Source organism: Anser cygnoides, chromosome Z (genome assembly GCF_040182565.1).
Source record: "Anser cygnoides isolate HZ-2024a breed goose chromosome Z, Taihu_goose_T2T_genome, whole genome shotgun sequence".
Classification (NCBI taxonomy): Eukaryota; Metazoa; Chordata; class Aves; order Anseriformes; family Anatidae; genus Anser; species Anser cygnoides.
This window is the reverse complement of record NC_089912.1, coordinates 24,563,827-24,584,148: the sequence shown is the minus strand read 5'-3', so window position 1 is coordinate 24,584,148 and position 20,322 is coordinate 24,563,827. Positions and strand designations below refer to the sequence as shown.

The 20,322-nt window shown below is 39.2% G+C and overlaps 1 long non-coding RNA gene across 1 annotated transcript in view; it reads right to left on the bottom strand.

Annotated features, from left to right (window-relative positions):
- Positions 1–20,322, bottom strand: part of LOC136789032 (uncharacterized) — a 761,292-nt gene that overhangs the window by 70,962 nt on the left and 670,008 nt on the right. The gene's annotated exons all lie outside the window — the stretch shown is intronic.

The window sequence follows — 20,322 nt, the reverse complement described above, 5'->3', positions numbered from 1 at the left end:
TATTGTCACAGTTGCAATACTGTATTTAAGGTCATGTCAGGATTTTTATGGTTGGAAAATTCTATTTTGGTCAGAAATATAGTTTAAAAAAGATCTTTTGAAGAAGATGTAATGTGCAAAAAACAAACAAACAAACGAAAAACCTATCCTTTTAGGAAGACTCCTACTTTTCCATTTGTTATTTTTAATATTAAGAAGAATATTTAAAATCAATTGCTAATGTTGTATGTATTTTAGATTTTGTTTCTGAGAATAATTGCTCAATTTGTCTCACCTTGGCTTTGCAATCCTTGCTCATACTAAATAATAGACTTTCTTTTATCTGTTTCCACTGATTACACTGAGACTTCTTGCAAATGAAAACATTCCAGTACTCTAAGACAGAAATATGCCTTTAGAATTAATCAAAAGCAATATAAAAATAGGTCTCTTTAGAGTCTTTGGAAATGAATGTGTGTTAATGATTACTTACAGAAGTAATAGGTGCTGATATACCAAATGAAGAAAACCTAGATTTAAACAAGCAGTTTTTCTTAATGAGTATAAACTGACTGTAGTACGTAGTTGAAGACTGAATGACAGAAGAACTTGGCAAAAATATATAGATTCAAATGCACAAAATCTCAGCATAGATGAGTATGGAAGGGACCTCTAGAGGTCACCTGGTCGAGGCCTCTCTGCTCAAAGAGGGATGCCAGCTTGCCCAGAACCATGTCCAAATGGCTTTTGAAGATCTCCAAGGAGCGAGACTTCTCAGCCTCACTGGGCAATCTGTGCTGGTGCTCTGTCACCCGCACAGTAGAGAAGTGCATCCTAATCTTTAGAGGGAACCTCTCGTATTCCAGTTTGTGCCCATTGCCTCTTGCCCTGGCAATGGGCACAACTGACAAGAGCCAGGCTCCGTCCCCTTTACACCTTCCTTGGTGTATTTATACACATTGATGAGATTCCACCCTGAGCCTTTTCTTCACCACGCTGAACAGCCTCAGCTCTCTCAGCCTCTCCTTGTAGGAGAGGTACTCCAGTCCCATGATTACCTATGTGGCCTTCTGTTGTACTCTTGCCAATGTGTCCATGTCTCTTTTGTACTGGGGTCCCAGAATTGGACACAGTACTCCAGGAGTGGCCTTACCAGTGCTATACAGACTGGATGGATAATCTCGTCCTGCTGGCGATACTTAGCCTAAGGCAGCCCAAAATACTGTTAGCCTTCTTAGCATCAAGGGCATATCGATGACTCGTGTTCAACTTGGTGCCTACCAGGACTCCTAGGTCTTTTTCTGTCAAGCTGCTCTCCAGCTGGGTGGCCCTAAGGATGTCCTAATGCCAGGAGCTGTTCCTTCCTAGGTGCAGGATTTTGCACTTCCTGTTGAATTTCATGAGTTACTTGTTAGCCCACCTCTTCAGCCTATTAAGTTCCTACTCAATTGCCGTGCAGCCCTCGTGAGTCAGCCACTCCTCCTAGTTCATCTGTGAACTCCTTCTATTTCATCTGCAAACACATTTCTAATAAAAAGCACTCTGTACTTAAAAAAAAAAAAGGTCTTCATTAATGAAAATAGAAAAGTCAATGAACCTAGAAAGAATGTGATCAACACCTGAAAAATCTTTGTTTCGTTGCTTTTGTGACATTTTGTGTAGTGTCAACAAACTCATATAGGTTTAGACAATGTTGAGGTATCCACCTTGCATGACAGAGTCTAAGATTGGCTTAATAGTGCAAAAATTGTTTTGTGAGGTATTTGATATTAAAAAGACATCATTTTAACATTAGCTTTATAAAACTACAAAGAAAAAATGTCAAATGTGATTACATACTTTGTAATTACATTTATTTACAATTACAATTGTGAATATAAAGAACAAAGAAACAATACATATGACAGAATTAGATTAACTAGGTCACTTCATAGCTGAATCAAAATCTAAGATGTCAGTAGAAAGGTTTTATTTCCAGAGCTAATACAAAGAATTGAACTGCAGGGTTCTTGTGTGGATTTCTGCACATTTATTAGGAAACTGCAGATAGAAAATAAACAAAAAATTATAGCACCATCACATCCTTTGAAAACAATTTCAAAAGAATCTTCCCCTCCAGTCTTTACTGCCTCTACGTGAAGCAAGCTGTGTTTTTGGTGCCTTCTGAATCTTCAACAAGGATAACAAATACATGTTATTTGGAGAAGGAAATATCAAAAGACATATTTTCCACAAAGATACATGTCTAGACAGGGTCATATGTACATGATTAACACTAGGTTGTCTTCTTTTTCAAAAATAATTTGTGGTCAATGTAAATTGAAATTCAGTTAATACAACTGTTCTTTCTACTTTCTCCAAAATTTTATAAGATCTACATTCTCTTTTGTTGCATTCCTTTTTCAGCTACAAACTGAGACTCTAATTTCTCTAACTTTTGAATAAATCAGATTCTTGTGTGCTTGCATCACTTTGCCTAGTGATTTTTCCTTTGTTCTTTCACCAATTATACAATCTTCATTTATAATAACTCTGCTTCAAAGTATCTTATTGCAAATTAACTTCTCCAGAGATCCTTTTCCAAATCATTTTATATAGTACATCTCATTGCAAAATAATTTCTCAATTTAAAGTGAAAATAACTTTTTGTAAAATAATTTTCCATAGCACATCATGAACTAGTTTATCTCTACACCTCATTACATTGTTCTCTCATAATTATATAAAAATAATTCCTTTTTTTTCTTTTTAGTAGTTTTTGTCTCCACCAGACTTCTAGATGATTATAAAGCAAAAAGCTATTTTGCCTGTTTGATAAATGCTCTTGCTTCCAAAGTTAGCCTGGTATTTAGATTTATTGATTTTAGGCAATACAGGTGAAACTAAATGAAGTATGTGACCTCAAAGCCACTGATCAAAACATTCTTAATGTCCTCAATTCTTATACTTTTCTTATTTGGAGGATAAATGCATTTTTAGTGCTTAATTGCTTATTGAGTTAAAACTGTAATACAATATCTCTAAGTACAGCAAAATACTAAGGACTTCAACAGATTCTTCATGGTTTTAGACCTTTTGTTTGTTTCTTTCTTTCTTTTTTTTTCCTGTTATCCCCACCAGATCTTGCATTTTAGAAAATGGCAGCATTTGTCTAGGAAGATGCTTATGGTATGAGCAACTCTGAAGAGAAAACAAATATAATTATTCATAAACTTCAGCTTTCTTTAAGAGGTTCTCATACGATATGATGTACTTTCAAGGAGAGGAAAGCAACCACTAGACATTTTTTGTCAGTGAAGAAAAATGAGATACTAGATCTATCTCAGGACCTCTTCTTCCCTACTTTGCCCCTTCCCCTTGCACTTTTTACTCTCCCTTACTACAACAACAACAACAACAATAATAATAATAAAGTTTGCATATTTAATTGTATAAAAATTTCCTTGTTAGGTTTGTTTTAAAATGTGACTTATGTGACTCTTAGGTGGGGAAAGCTGAAAACTGAAAACATTTCCAAAAAGAAGTGAAAGACTTCTGGGAACAAAATTTTAATGTGAACAAAGCAATTTCCTCCTGATTTTCAAGGTAAGACAATTTGAAAAATTCAAATATAGAAGAATTCTAAGTATAAAATTATTTGTGTTGGTATTCTTTCTTTAGAATCATTAATAAATGAAAAAAATCATATGTCTCAGGAGGTTTAGAAAATAGTAAATTATGGAGGTGGTATATTGTTTATAATTTTTATGATTGTCTCGAAGAACTACAATGAGAGAGAGAACAAAAAGCAAGAAATAAAGAGAAGAAGGGAAGAACTGGCAAAAGACGTTGTAATTTGATATGTCTGAAAAACAATTTCTGTTTATGGCAACTTAGCAAAATTCACTGTGTTGCCCAGAAGGAGACTATCCTATTTTAAGTACTACGTTACATATGTTAGCAGACAAAGTATTGCATTTTCATACATTTAATTCTGGCAAACAAACTCCTCAGAAACCTCATGTTTTTCATGTGATTGTTTGAGAAATTAAGTATTTGTTATTTTACCTTCCTTTAAAAAAAACTATTTTATTGAGTTAAAAAAATAAAAATAAAAAAATTCAGGTAGGAATAAAATATGAGAAATATATTTTAGACAAAGCAAATCTTTACATAACTGAAGACTAACGTTAGTGTTTTGTTTTGCATGATCAGATTCTGAAACCTAGTGTAATTTGTATATATTTGCTAAAACTTTGACTACGATATAGCTGTTTTTCTATCCATCAGGGTAAAGAATTGTTTTAGCTAGTTCCTGTGAAGATCACTTTATAATATCTGCTCACATATAAAGGAAATTTTTATTTCATACACCAAGAGGAAGGGTTCTAAACATACTTTAGTATGCTGAATGATCTGAATTAATTCCAAGGATATGGCATATTTGTTTTCATCTTACCAGAAGGGATAAACTCATTTAGGTAAACATCTCATTTACAAAAGTGTCCTAGAATAATACATAATGAGATACATCCTATTAAATTAATGTGCTCCACCATTTGGTGCTCAGAGCATGATCATTCAGAACATTCTAATTCAAAGGCTGATTATTTTCAGACTGGATATCATGGACGGTAGTTCGCTGTATTTATTTAGACTGTTTTGCATGATTAATCATCTCAAACTAAAATTATTCAGGCTATTCAAGTCAGTCACAGCTTATAATATTTTCTTTATTTGCAGCATGATATTTGAAAGCAGTTTATCCCTTCATACCAATTGGAATTGTAAACTCAAGGTCAGAAAATGGACAAGTATTGTACTGAATATATGCCTACATGTGCATATTACTTTGTAATATGAGGTAAACTGTGTCCTGGTAGATGAAAAACTCTACGTGAGTGATCAATATTCACTTGGCCCAGAAAAACAATAGTATCCTGGGCTGCATCGAAAGAAGCATGGCCAACAGGTCAAAGGAGCTGATTCTTGTCCTCTGCTCTGCTCTCATGAGACCCCAGCTGGAGTGCTGTGGTCAGCTCTGGGGCTCCCAGCATGTGAAAGACATAGACCTGTTTGAGTGAGTCCAGAGAAGGGACTTGAAGGTGATCGGAAGGCTAGAGCACCTTGCCTCTGAAGATAGGCTGAGAATTAGGTTTGTTCAGCCTAGAGCAGAGAAAGATCCAAAGAGACCTTACAGTGGCCTTCCAGTATTTAAAGGGGGCCTACAGGAAATTGGGAAGGGACTCTTTACTTTATCAGGGAGTGTAGTGACAGGACAATTCTGTTTGCTGGAGGGAAATCCAAAAATGCTAATTGGCCTTTTTCCCCAAACAAAAAAGTCATAGCAGGATGGACATATCATTATTAAAATGTCCAAGCGACAAATGTATTTACAAACATATGTACTGTTTCAGAATAGGTGGAAAGATGAGTCACAAATGACAGTTTATGATAGGTGCAGCTATCAAGTAAAGTTACTCAGAGTATGTTGAAACCAGAGTTAGAAATAGATGACCTGAGAGAATCTGAAGAAAGCAGGAAAATTAAGATCTGCTGTCTTGAAGAGACTTTAATGGAAGGTTGCAACTGACAAGAATGCTGATGAATAAATGTATGCATTCTGTCAACTACATTCAATTGCATTAACATTTTCAAAATTAGGTGTTAGAGAATATGCTGACAAGGAGCACTGTGAGAACATAGCAAATAAAAAAGAAATAAATTTCTAATGTCAGAGAGGAAAATTACAATATGCAGAACTGACAAAAAGCAAACGATGCACTAACAACACTAGCAATAAAATATGCTATTAGTCATTCAGTGTATATTCAGTAGGGATTACATAAAGAGCACCAGATTTTGACTGGGGTCGATTTGAAATGAGGAGTGGATGCCTAAAGTAGTTTTGTATTCTTGCCTTTGGTGTTTAATGATGACGTGACAGCAACAAGAGAAGGAATATACAGAGAACACACATAGAAAGAAGTAAACTTGAATGTTCTTAATACTTTGTATTAAAATACTTTGTATTTTAGGAAGCTGGTATACAGCATTTCATAGTTTAGTGTCATCTGGATTATTTGTGGACAAGAAAAGTGCTAGTAATGCTTGATCTCACAAACCAAAACGGAATTGATTCAAAGATCATAAATCCAATTTCTTTAAGTGATTTATTCTTTATTGACGGCGCCGGATGCACGGGGGATCTTTCCGCCTATCGTGCATCCCGAAGTGAAAAGCCGTCCCAAATTTATACATCACAGTGATTAATATTTTATTAACGCCTATACATATTCATTATCTAACCCCGCCTACTCTCGCTTCTCATGCTAATCAGTTTTTTGTGTCCTGCGCCTGCGCAGATCCTCTCAGTGGTCTTGGGCAGGGGTCGTCGAGCTGTGGTCGGTGGTCTCAGAGAGGAAGGCCATAAGTCTTCCTCACAGTGTACTTTTCACCCTTGGTCAGGATTCTGCTGAGTTAGCTTTCTTCGTAACCACAAGGATTGTTTTTTCTTCGAATCTTCTGCTCATTATTTTCTTATCTTGGATTCCAATGTCTTGTTCGAGATATATTGCCCGTATATGTCCTATTTCGAGATACATTGTCCGTACATCTGTTTCCTGCCCTACACCTAATGTTCTGTTCTCCTTTAATAGTTACATTCTTAACCCTTTCTTATCTGGAATCGCCTCAGCTTCCCTAATCAATCCCCCCTTTTCTTTTCCCCATGCAAATTCTTTTGCATTGAATGCCCTTATCATTAGCAGTATCGCAGTAACATACATACAAATATTCCTACTACCAATAACATAACCAGATCAGTAAAAACTTGTTCTAACTATTGAAAATTGGGTAACCATGAGGCTAACTTATTCCATATTTCCTCAAAGCCCCATGAAATGTTATCCTTACTAATCTTATACAGAACCTTTGTTTGTTTCTATATTTCCTCTATGTCGGTAGAGACCTTTCCGAATACAAAAATTCTTCTTCCCAGCCTCTACGATATGTATCCCTCAATACCTTGCCATGTACTCTCGTCAGGGAAGCTAATATTGCCATTCGTTGTAACAATTTCCAATTCCAAACAAGTATTACAAAAGACAATATTAAACTTATACCAACTAACATCAATAGAACAATAATTGGGTGACACAATGTGTTCAAAATCCCAGTTGCAGTTGGCGACCATCCAAAGAGTTTGTCCCACCAGCTATGATCTGTGTCTTGTTTTACTCTTTGCAAAACTCTGTTTATTTCTTTTGTATCATGGTGGACAGTGATTAAAGTCTTCTCTCCATCTTCCTGAATGCCTTTTAAAATTTTGATCAGGTCTTGGTGTTTAAGTAATTGCTTCACTAGCGTGAGGTTCATCCCAATAGGTGTGGGTAATAACTTGTGATACATTGTGTTGTTGGACTTGATCAACTGGTGGGATACCACTGGTGCTGAATATAAAAAATCACACCCGATGATTCTAACAAAGTTACAAATACAAAAGTTAGAGTGATTTTTGCTAGGTAGAGTTATGTTTTCCTTATCTACTTCTACAAAAGCACAAGCAGTTCTTAAACACACACAGCCTTGACCAATATATACAAGCACAGTCTTTTGACTAGTATTTGGATGAATTTCAAAGTGGCAAACACCTTGCTCAGTGTCAAGACAGACATCCTGAGCATCAATTGTGTTGCTCTCACAAATAAATCCTTGTTGTTCCCGGGTAACACATGATTCTAGATTCACAGACTGCCATTTCCCGTTCTTCATCCGGGCCCAGGTTCTATGCTCTGAAGGATAGAGCACTGTTTCCTCATGATTTAACCCTAATGCAACAATGGGGTGGATAACATAAACTGTAGCATTACGTATAGTAAGCACAAGGGCAGTAGCCATGTTAATAATGGGATCATAGGTAAAATTTACCAGAGTCCACCAAGATTGGAACTTCTTTTCAAAATCATTGGCATTGTCCCAAACAATCTTTCGGACTTCAGCCGGAAAAATGCCTTCACTTCCTTCCCTAATGATCAAGGCAGCCGTTGCCTGCATCCATAACTGTACCTGTATACAACTAAGAGCTAAAGATACATTACCTTGCGCCATACTAAGTGCATCTATTATTAGTCTGTGGTCCTGGTCTTCAGCCTTTTCCCATATTGGTAACACCTTTGAAACTTGCCATTGGCTAGTTCCCAATGCCAGTAAGGATGATTGCAGGGGCTGTTTTAGTTTTGTCAAATCGCTTGTTGCTGTGGCTAGCTTATTCATTAGTATTTCTGAATCAATTCCATTTAAAACTCCTAATCCTGTTCCTAGCATTCCAGTTAAGTCTCTTTGTGTTCTGCCCCTGAGGTGTACTTGCTTTTGTGACCATATTGTCCAGCCTTCTAATGATGTCTTTAGGAAAGGAGAACAGGCTGGTTGAACTGCTGAGATGTTAATTTGTATTAGCAATTCAACACGCTTGAGAGACCATTCTGGATTAAATAACAATTGTTGTTGGCCTGTGTTCCTTACTACATATGGGCCTGTTTCATAAATTTTGGGTTCCAGCTTGACTGGGGCTTGGGCATAGGTTGTAGGGGAAGGAAGTGCAATAGGGGGTCTCACTGTCGTAGGAAGTATAGCATATATTGTAAAATTTATCATGAGGCTCTCGCCTTCCTTGATCTCGAGCTTTTGACCATTATTAGTCCAAAAACAGTTAACTGCTACAGTCTGTGTTAATATAAAATTATACCAACAATCTAATTTACCTGGGCGGATACAACCTTCTTGTTGGCCACTTTTGGAAGTCGGTTTTACTAAAATCCCCGTTGCTTTCTCGTGGACTGTTCCATTAATCATTCGGCACCCTATTTCAATTTCGTCCCCTACAGTTCTTTGGTGTATCCACCCTTCCCCTAAATTTTGCCATTCTGATAATGCATGTAAATGATCACCATTTGTTCGCCAAATAACCACAACTGCTAACTTTCCATTAATGTTCTTATCCTCCGTGGTTACGGCTTCAGACCAAGGCCACCCACCATTCTCTATCATCATAGAAGCACCTTCCAATTCTTGAATCTCAATTACAACTATAAGCCACAGAAATAAAACAATTCTGTTAACTAAATTTCTGCTAACTACATTACTAAATACTCCTGACCATAGTGTCTTCATTTCGCTTGACTGAACTTTAGTTTCAGTTCACCGTCAGTTCAGTTCACCGTCAGTTCAGTTCACCAGCGTTACTTTCCAGGGGGCTTTTGGAGCTTTCTTCACTCTCGAATAATGGATCCAGGCCGTTTGCTCCTTAATCTTGATGGCGGTATGTGTTGTCAGCAGCACCTGGTATGGTCCCGTCCACTTTTCTTCCAAAGGGCGACCTGCAAATGCTTTTACATACACATAATCCCCAGGTTTAAAGGGGTGGATTGGTTGGTCCAGCCCTCTAGCCCTGGTTCCTGAGACAACTTTAGATATTTGATCCAACTGTTTTTGGAGTCCTATTAAATAATTATACAAGTATCCCGACCCCAGTTGCGTCAGGTCCTCCCCGCTGAACAAAAACTGATAGGGTCTTCCGTATAATATTTCAAAAGGGCTTAGATTTTCCTTTGTCCGTGGTTTTACTCTAATTCTAAGTAAAGCCAAAGGGAGAGACTGAGGCCATGATAAATTAGTCTCTTGCCCTATTTTGGCTATTTGTTGTTTGATTAGATGATTCATCTTTTCCACTTGTCCGCTTGCCTGTGGTCTGTAAGGGGTATGGAGTTGCCAGTCTACCCCTAAGACCTTACTTACTTCTTGAACTATTTGCGCACAAAAATGAGAGCCTCTATCCAAGGACATTGCTGCCGGAATTCCGAAACACGGTATTATCTCATTCAGTAAAACCTTAACCACTTCTCTTGCCTTGTTGGTTCGACAGGGAAAAGCCTCCGGCCACCCGGAAAAAGTATCTGTCAAAACCAACAAGTATCGATACCCCCCTTTTCTTGGCAGTTCTGAAAAATCTATCTGCCATTGTTGTCCTGGATAGTTTCCTTTACTGATTATTCCGAACTTTACCCTATTTTCTGTATTAGGGTTATGATGCAAACAAATACTGCATTGCTGGGTTACTTGTTTTACCGTAGTATACAGATTTCTTCCCACCAAGACTCGACTCAGATTTTTATATAAGGTGTCTGCTCCCCAATGAGTCTTATTATGTTCTGCCATGACCATAGGCCATATTAAATTAGAGGGTAGTACAACCCTATTATCTTTCAGGTATACCCATCCATCACTCCTTGCTTTTCCTCCCAGGTCCCCAATTAACTTTTGATCTTCCTGTGTGTACCTAGGTTCCTGTCCTTCACCTAAAGTTTGTATTTTACCGTCTGGTATTAAAGTGAGCGCTTCTGCCTCAGCCAATCCGGCCACCCTTTTTGCTTCTTGGTCAGCCAATCGGTTCCCTACCTCGAAGTCAGCGGTTCCTTTTTGGTGTCCCCGGCAATGTATAACAGCCACCTTCTCTGGGTGCTTTACCGCTTCCAACAACTTCAAAATCTCCTCAGCATATTTTATTTGTTTTCCTTGGGCCGTTAATAATCCTCGTTCCTTCCAGATAGCCCCATGTGCATGCACCACACCAAATGCATACTTAGAGTCTGTCCAGATATTTACTTTCTTTCCTGCTGCTAGTTCCAATGCCCGCGTAAGGGCAATTATTTCTGCTTTCTGAGCAGACGTCCCAAGGGGTAATGGTTTCGACTCAATTACCTGTTGAGTGGTCGTCACCGCATACCCTGCTTTGCGTTGTCCTTGTTTCACAAAGCTGCTTCCATCAGTATACCATGATTCGTCCGCGTCTTCCAAGGGCTCCTCCTTGAGATCTGGTCGGCTAGAATACACAGTTTCCATAGTTTCGATACAATCGTGGACCACTGGCTCGTCAGGAGCGTTACTAAGGAAAGAAGCTGGGTTCACAATGTTAGTAACCACAATTTCTACGTCATCTTGCTCCACCAGTATTGCTTGGTATTTTAAAAATCTTTGAGGGGATAACCAGTGTGCCCCTTTCTGCTCCAAGACTGCCGAGACAGTGTGTGATACCAGCACGGTTATCTTCTGTCCCATAGTGAACTTCCGAGCCTCCTGTATATTCATGATGACAGCGGCCACCGCTCGAAGGCAACCCGGCCAACCTTTACTTACTTCATCCAGTTGTTTAGAGAAGTAGGCCACAGCTCTCCTGTAGGGGCCCAGCTTCTGTGCCAGCACCCCCAGAGCCATCCCTTGTCTCTCATAGGAGTACAACCAAAAGGGTTTAGACAAGTCCGGTAGACCCAAAGCTGGTGCTCGCATTAACTCCAATTTAAGCTTCTTAAAGGCAGCCCGTGCTTCCCCCGTCCAGACCAATTTCGATTGGTTATTCTTGATGAGGTCATATAGGGGTTTTACAATTAGTCCATAATTATTAATCCATAGACGGCACCAACCTGTCATCCCTAGAAAAGTTCGTAATTCCTTAATGGTCTGTGGTTCTGGAGTACGGCAGATAGTTTCTTTCCGTTCTGTTCCTAACTCCCTTTGTCCCCCTGAAATCTGAAACCCCAAGTAAGTTACACGTGACTGAATCAGCTGAGCCTTCTGTTGAGAGACTCGATACCCATTCAAACCCAGAAAATTAAGGAGACTTATCGTCCATTGCATGCAGCTGCTCCTATTCTCAGTGGCTATCAAAAGGTCATCAACGTATTGCAGCAGAACTCCTTCGGTGTTTGGGGCCTCCCAAACCTCAAGCTCTTTTGCTAGTTGATTCCCAAAAATCGTGGGGCTGTTTTTGAATCCCTGCGGCAATACGGTCCAGGTCAATTGAGCCTTTCGTCCTGAGTCTGGATTTTCCCATTCAAAAGCAAAAAGCTTCTGACTTTCTGGGGCTAAAGTCAGGCAGAAGAAGGCATCTTTTAAATCCAGTACGGTAAACCAAACTAAATTATCTTTTAATTTAGTCAGTAATGTGTACGGGTTGGCTACCACAGGGTGTATATCTTCAGTGATCTTATTTATAGCTCTTAAATCCTGCACTAATCTATAGTTCTTCCCATCTGGCTTCTTAATTGGTAGTATAGGAGTATTATATTCAGATTCACACTCAACCAGCAGTCCATGTTTTAAAAACTTATCCACTATCCCCTTAATTCCTTTCCTGTCTTCTAATCTTAGGGGATATTGCTTAATCTTAACTGGCCTTTCCCCTGGCTTTAATCTCACCACTATTGGGGCTGCATTTTTGGCTCGCCCAGGGATGTCAGTAGCCCAGACTCCTGGGTAAACTTGGTCTAAAATCTCCGAAGGTACTTTACCGATGGGGTCTGCTTGTATCAGCGTTAAGCTTAGCGCGGTTATCAGCTTTTCTTCTCTCACCTTTAACCCCACCTTCCCTTTTTCAAAGACAATTTCCGCTTCTAATTGTTCTAGTAAATCTCGCCCCAGCAAAGACTTCGGGGATCCTGGTAAATATAAAAACCTATGTATTCCCATCTGTTTCCCTAACTTGTATTTTAAAGGCCTTAGGAAAAAGGCTTTCTCGTGCTGGCCTGTAGCTCCTATCGCCGTCACAAAATCCTCATCCTCTGGTATCAATTTCTGGTTTAACACAGAATAAGTCGCTCCTGTGTCAATTAAAAACTCCACTTCCTGTCCTGATTTCCCTAGCTTAATTTTAACCAGCGGATCTGCTAGGGTAGAATCCCCCGGTCCACTTCATTGGTCGGGAGATACACTAGCTACCATCAACCTGTTCTTCTCCCGTTGTTTCGGACATTCCCTTTTCCAATGACCCACTTCCCTACAATATGCACACTGATTCGGTCTCAGGGGAGGCTTTACTGACCTTCCCCTTATCCCATTCCCTCTTCCTTTTCCCCAAAAAGCTTCTTCTTGCCTCTGTAAGGCCGCAACAGTTGCCGCAGCAATAGCCCTACCCAGCCTTTGTTTCTCATTCCCTTCTCGATTCCTAAATACCCTCCATGCCTCTTCCACCAGCCTTTCTAAATCTCTCACATCCGGCTCTTTCATTTTCTGAAGCTTCCGCCTTATATCGTCCGCAGACTGACCCAAGAACAATGATACTAGCTGGACTTTACCTTCCTCAGAAGAGGGGTCTATCGTTGTAAATTTTTGCATTGCTGTCCTTAGTCGATCGAGAAATTCTGACGGGGTCTCAGTTTGCCCCTGTTTTATGGTATATAACCTAGACCAGTTTACAGACTTTGGTATCGCACTTTCCAAGGCGATCCTAATCCATTCCTGATATCTTTTTAATAACCTATAATCACCCTCATCATTATAGTCCCAGTTTGGGTCCACTCTGGGCACATATACCTCCACAGTTCCAGGTAAAACTCCTGACGTTACCTGGGTCTGTACTTGAGTTTGTGCATTCTTAATTACCAGTTGCTTTTCCGTTTCCGATAATGCTGCCAGCATTATCTCTATATCTTTCCAATCGGGATCTAAATTCTTTACAATCAGCTCAAACCTCCGGGCCACTGGTTCTGGATCATCCCGGTATCCTTTCACAGCTTCCTTCCATGAATCTAACTCAGCAGTTGTGAAAGGTACTTTTATCCGAGCTGGTCCGTTAGCCCCCATAGCCTGTCGTAACGGGGCTTGAATAATGGGCCCGACCTTACTTCGGGTTCGAGCCGTGATCGGGGTAAAGTCTCCATTCCCCCAACTCTCATTTTTCTTATCTATTCTGCCGTTTCCTGAGCTCGCCCCCACGCCTCGTTCTATTATCTGGGGCGGGAGGACATAATCCTCCATTCTCTCCTCTGACTCATTCAATTTCAAACATCTCTGCCCGATACTGCACGCCGAACAACATCTTTTCATTTTTCCTGCCCCTTCCTTCTTCATATCCTTTTCTATTGCCAGGATCAAAGGATCCTGTGGGGCTAAGTTAATTCCACACTCCTTCTGCCATTCCGGGTGGTTTCTCAAAGTGAAAAACATATCTGCATATGACACCTCATCGCACTTTCCTTCTCTCCTTAGAAACAACATTAACTGTAGTAAAGTATTATAATTTAAGGTTCCATTCAGTGGCCATTTTTCCTCACAATCCAACTTATTTGGATTTTCTTTGCATCAAACATATTTGCAAAAGTTGCATCTTTGCAACTTTTCTTTGCATCAAACATATTTTTCATGTCAGTGAACTTCCCTCCTTTTCAAAATCTATTTTCATGCAACCTGAAATATTTTATTATCAAAATATGTATTTAACACTTGTAAAACTCTCTTTAAAAATACAAATACATTTTTGTTTTAAATTTGTTTCACAGCAGAATTTTGAAGATATGGAAGATATTTTGACACATTCAAAATCCATTTTCACACTTTGCTTGTAGTAAGGACTGTTCTCTGAATGTCAGTCTCTCCAAAATACCCTTTCCAGCAATTTCATTTTGAATATTCTGTCCTCCATCAAAGACTATAATGCTCACTGTATTAGAAGCTCTTTGGCAGCAGGGTGCAAATGAAAGTCTTTTATGCTGTCATTCTACAATTTCTAGATTTGCACCAGAGACATGAATTCATAGACAACTGAAATAACCAGTTTATCCAGTCGGGAGCATACAATGAACTACACTTTTTGCTACATAATCCTTACCTTGTGGTGGGTTGACCTTGTCTGGCCACCAGGTCAGCCATGCAACTTGCTCACTCCCCCACCACAGCAGGACGGGGAGAAAATACGATGAAACAACTCATGAGTTGAAATAAGAACAGTCAGATCACTTAAATGTTATCATCACAGGCAAAACAGACTGGACACAGGGAGACTGATGTAATTTATTGATAACAGACCACAGAAGTGAGAAATAAAAGCAAACTAAAAGCACTTTCCCCCATGCCCTTCCTTTCCAGGCTCAACATCACTCTCAATTCTTCTACCTCCACTGCTACCCTGAGCAGTTCAGAGGAATGGAGAATGGGAGATTGATGGAGAATGGGAGATTGCAGTCTGTTCATTGCATTTTGTCTCAGTTGTTCCTTCATCCTCACTCTCTTCCCCTGCTCCTGTGTGGGCTCCTCTCCACGGGCTGCAGTTCTGGCCCGGGGCCTGCTCCTGCGGGGGCTCTCCATGGGCTGCAGCTTTCTCAAGGCCACGTCCACCTGCTCCACCAGGGTCTCCTCCACAGGCTGCAGCGTGGAGATCTGCTCCATGTGGGACCCATGGGCTGCAGGGGGACAGCCTGCTCCACCAAGGGCCTTTCCCTGCACAGGCCACAGGGGAACTGCTGCTGCGTGCCTGGAGCACCTCCTGCCCTCCTGCTGCACTGACCTGGGAGGCTGCAGGGCTGCTTCTCATTCCTCGCTCTCCCAGCTGCTGTTGCTCAACAGTTTTTTTTGTTTGTTTATTTCTTTGTTGTTGTTGTTGTTGTTTGTTTCAGTTTGTTTGTTTTTTCTCTTCCTTTCTTGCTTATGCTCTCCCAGAGGCCCAACCATCATCGCTCACTGGCTTGACTGGCCAGTGGTGGGTCCCTTTTGGGGCCAGCTGAAATGGCTTTTATCTAACATGGGGCAGCTGCTGGACTCTTCTAACGGAGGCCACCTGGGCACCTCCACAACTTGTCACATAAACCAATATACTTTCTCTCTTATGTATTCTTTTTCCCATCAACTTCTACACTTACATATTTTCACAGTGTCATTAAGTATATTTTCAGTAAAGTCTGCCTCATGTGCATAGGCCTCCACATCATGGAATGGCAGCTTACTCTCCTTTTTTTTTTTTTTTTTAATACAGTTACCATTGGTTTAGAAGCTTTGATATTAATGTTTTATGCATTATATGTTAGCCATACCTTTTATTTCCTCTAAAATTTTTGTAACTCTTGATTTCTTAATTATCTTTTGTTTTACATGTGCATTTGTAAATTGCATGTGCTACTTCCAAAATCAGAAAGCATCAAATTTAATTAAACATTCTCCTGTACCCTTATTTAGTATTCTTCTGGTGAAGGCATAACAAGAAGATGAAAGTAAATACTACTTGATAGAGTCTGTGACATTTTTGCTAAGGATACAACTATGATCTGATAATGGCTTAATCATGGCAACTCTGGTTGACATGTAGAAAACAGATTGTGTGTGCATGGTATGAGATAATACATATGCAGAAAAGATAAAATGATGGACTCTATATTAGCTCTTGTCACTCAGAAAAGATATTTGAAACTCACTGTGCAGAGTTGTCTGAAAAGATCAGCACAGTACATATCACTAGTCAAAAAGATCAATAGAATTAGGAATTGTCATGGAAATGCATTATCTGTTATTATGCTACTGTGAAATACATGATATGCTAGAAAAGTAATTAGAATAATCAAAGATAAGGAGTAATTTTAATAGAAAAAGAGGCTAAATAAAGTATAACTCCAGCTTGGAAAACAGACAACTGGGTTATGTTGTAATCGTGAGTCTGCAAAGTCAAAAAGAGCATGAAGTTCTGGGAGAGGGGTTGCATTCCGTGTTTCATATAACACAGGGCAGTTACAAGGAACCAGCAGAGTGCTGTTTTCCTCTGTTATCATTTGAAGTGGTTGACTCAGCTTATTGTGGTTGACCATACCAGTTTTAAACAAAGAGACATACATTTTTAAATCATGGCTGCAAACAATTTGTGCACAATGCTGTAATAGCAAAAACATAATGGGGCTTTCAAATGCAAATGCACAGGTTCAGAGACAGCCATGTGGGGTAGTGATTATTAAAAATGAGACCCACTGACAACTTCGCCCTCAAAAAGGTCCTATGCAGTGGTAGCCAGATAGGTAACAGAAGTTTGTGCTTGCCCCATCTTCCTTAGCTGGCTCTGCAAGCTGCTGTAACAGATAGACTCCTGAAGTAAGGGCGTCTTCAGCTTCATCCAGGCTGGTAATTCTCATGACAAACATGAGTACATAGAATATTTTCATAACTGTTCATGTCCAACAATAAATACTTAAGCCAACTACTGCAAAAATGTTATAGATGTACAGTAGAAAAGAAAAACAATTTGTCAATTTCTCACTTCTATTAATTCTAGTATGTCAGTTAAATCCTCTTTGGACAGTATTTTTTTTTCAGAATGAGCGTTGCAGATGGAATTTTTATACAGGTCTGATTTATCAACACTTTAAGTTTTATTAATTCCTTTGTGGTAAATCAAAAATTAGATATATGATTTTTTCTTTAATCATCGGTTAATTATTAGCCTATTTAACACAATAATTTGGTCATGCTTGCTACAATCAAAACAATGACTTAGATAAAGATTCATAAATGGCAAAGTTCACACACAAAACTTATGGCAAGGTATCGAGAATTTCTATACAGAAAGGTATTAAGGATTTCTATACAACAAGGGATCAAGGATTCCTATACAGTAAGGGATTAAGGATTTCTGCACTACAATGGATTGGGTATTTCTAAACTTGGTTGCGCTCTCAAGAGCTTCTTCTCTTTTGGTGAATTACTCACCCTACTCTGTGTCAGTGGACAATCATAGAATCTTGAGAAGTCAGGCCTCTGACTCACTTTTAAAAAAAAATTACTCACTTTTCTCTAGGTTGGCATATACGGTGGATGATAATGAACTTGCCCTTGCCCTGAGAGGTGTCTCACTTCAGGGGGAGATCCTAGGTCACAGCCCACTGCTGTCCTGAAGAACTCAAAGGGGCTCTTTGCTTAGGACTAGTATTTATAGGACTGTGAGATTATTGGATTTAGTCAGTAATTTTCCATCCTGGCCACAATTCAAGTTAGGTAATTCTTGTGCAATCAAGAATTCAGGTTAGGTAAAACCATAAAATCAGGTTAGGTAAATCTTGTGTAATTGTATCATTGGTAATTCTACCAATGATACAATTCCACCACCTTCCAGATTGTACAGTTCTGGTACCTTCTAGGTCATGCTACAGTCCAGGTAGTGGAAGTTCTAGGTACAGTTAGGGAGTGCCTAATCATCCCAACTCACTGGACTTGTAACAATGGCAAGAACATAATGTTAGTTTATCCTGAGATCGCAGAGGGCTCTGTGAGGGTGGGGCTGCATCACCATAATCTGCCCTGTGACTAAAGTCTTTCTCTCCACAGACTGGTTGTGTGGCAACCACTTGCCTCTGTGCCTATGAATTATTATTATTTATTTATTTTTTTCATGTGCCCAGTTATATAAACTGAGAATTTAAACAGTGTTGTACACCTTAGGGGGTTCTTTCAGCATTTAAAGTTGTCTAGCCATTCTCCAAACCCTGAAGCATAAGGCAATTATTAACAACAAGCGTAATACAATAAAACCTAGTAAAATCATGACAGGGTGTAGCATCAAGTTTAGCACTCCAGTTGCCATTGCACACCATCCAAGCAGAACTTCCCACCATCAATATGCTTCATCCTTTTTGACTCTCTCCAATACTTAATGTATTTCTTCAGTGTCATGATGGACTGTGATAAGAGTCTTCTGTCTAGTTTTCTGCTCTTGTTGCAGGAGGTTTATCAAATGAGGATGGAGGAAGAGTCGCTTGATTAAAATTGCATTCATTCTGATAGTCGTTGTTTGTAGTGTATGGTATAGCATATATAATCAAAAGACAAAACTTTGTAAGTAATTGTAGGTGCAGAAAAATTAAAATCATAACTCATAATCAGGGAAAAGTTACACACAAGTTAGTGTAGTTACTAACACTATAAACAGTAACAAGAACTATTAACAAGGATTCACACAATGTTTGCATACATACAGATCTTTTCCCAATATATATGACCAGTTCCAGGAGTCTCATTGGAATGTATTTTGAAGTGAATGAATTTGTTCTGTATCAAAACAAGTGTCTTGAGCTTTAAGGGTGTTTCTTTCACAAATGAAACCTTGTTCTCAAACAATGCATGCATTCACATCAATTGTTTACCATTTGTTGCTGTTTCATTGGGCCCATACTCTGTGTTCTAATGGATAGAGTACAGTCTCATTGTGATTTAATCCTAGCACAATGGTTGGGTAAATGGTGTGTAGTGAAGCATTCCGTAGTGTTAAGACAAAAGCTGTTGCCTTATTATTGAAGGGGTCATAACTAAAACTGACTAAATAACAACAGGATTAGAATTTCCTTTCAAATTTGGTTACATTCTGTTGATACTTTTTCAGTTCCATTGATTTTTGTAAGTATGCTTCATTTCTGTGCATGACCATGGTAGAGAAGTTCAAATTTGTTATTAAAATTTATTCTCATATGGCCACTCAAAGGTTTTCTAAGAGTAGTAGCATTATTACAGTCTGAGATCATAGCATGAATGCAGCATTTCCATTTGCCATCCTGTGGAGTGCTGTAAGAGAAAATAGAGATTCATTTCAGCAGGGAATTTCCTAACAGGTTGTCCTGTTAAAAAGAAAGATAAATTCATTATGTTCTAATTTATATTTATCCTAGTAGAACAAGCACTAAGTTCTGATCATGCTAACTAACATAAGTTTTCAGTTATCTCTTTAAAGGATGTTTTCTTAACTATATTTAGTAATAATTGCCAAATTTTGCTTCTCCAGGCTGGAGGACTGGAGAAGCCAGTCCATGACAATAAGCACAAACTAAATTTAATATTTCATGTTCTCTTTCATGGTTAGATAAGGAACAAAAGCAACAAAAGAAAAGGAGAGAAAGAGAGAAAGAGAGAGAGAAAGGGAAAGAGAGAGGAAGAGGAAGTGGAAAATGAAGAGGCAGGGAGAGAGGGAGGGAGAGGGAGAGGGAGGGGGAGAGGGAGAGGGAGAGGGACAGGGACAGGGACAGGGAGAGGCAGAGGGAGAGGGAGAGAAAAAGACAAAGACAAAGACAAAGACAAAAAGACAAAGAGAAAGGAAGAGGAAGAGGAAGGGGAAGGGCAAGGGGAAGGGGAAGGAGAAGGGGAAGAGGAGAAAGAGGTAAAGGCAAGGGCAAGGGCAAGGGCAAGGGCAAGGGCAAGGGCAAGGGCAAGGGCAAGGGCAAGGGCAAGGGAAAGGGAAAGGGAAAGGGAAAGGGAAAGGGAAAGGGAAAGCCCACCTTACTTAAAGAAGAAATATGCCAAAAACATCAGATATGCATTAATGTAACCCATATACTGCCATTCCCCATGATTATTGTAAAATGCATGCATTTTTACTGTTCCCATTGATGAGATTTATTTATTGTTTTTCTATTCCTCATGATGGAATCATAGCTTTCTGTCCTGAAGGGACAACAGTGATCATTAGGTCTTGATCTCTGCATAACACAAAGCAGAAAAGAGCTTTCAGTTAATTGTATCAATTCTGTGACTTCTGTTTGAGCTGTATAGGTGAAGAAATTCTTGCTAGTTGTA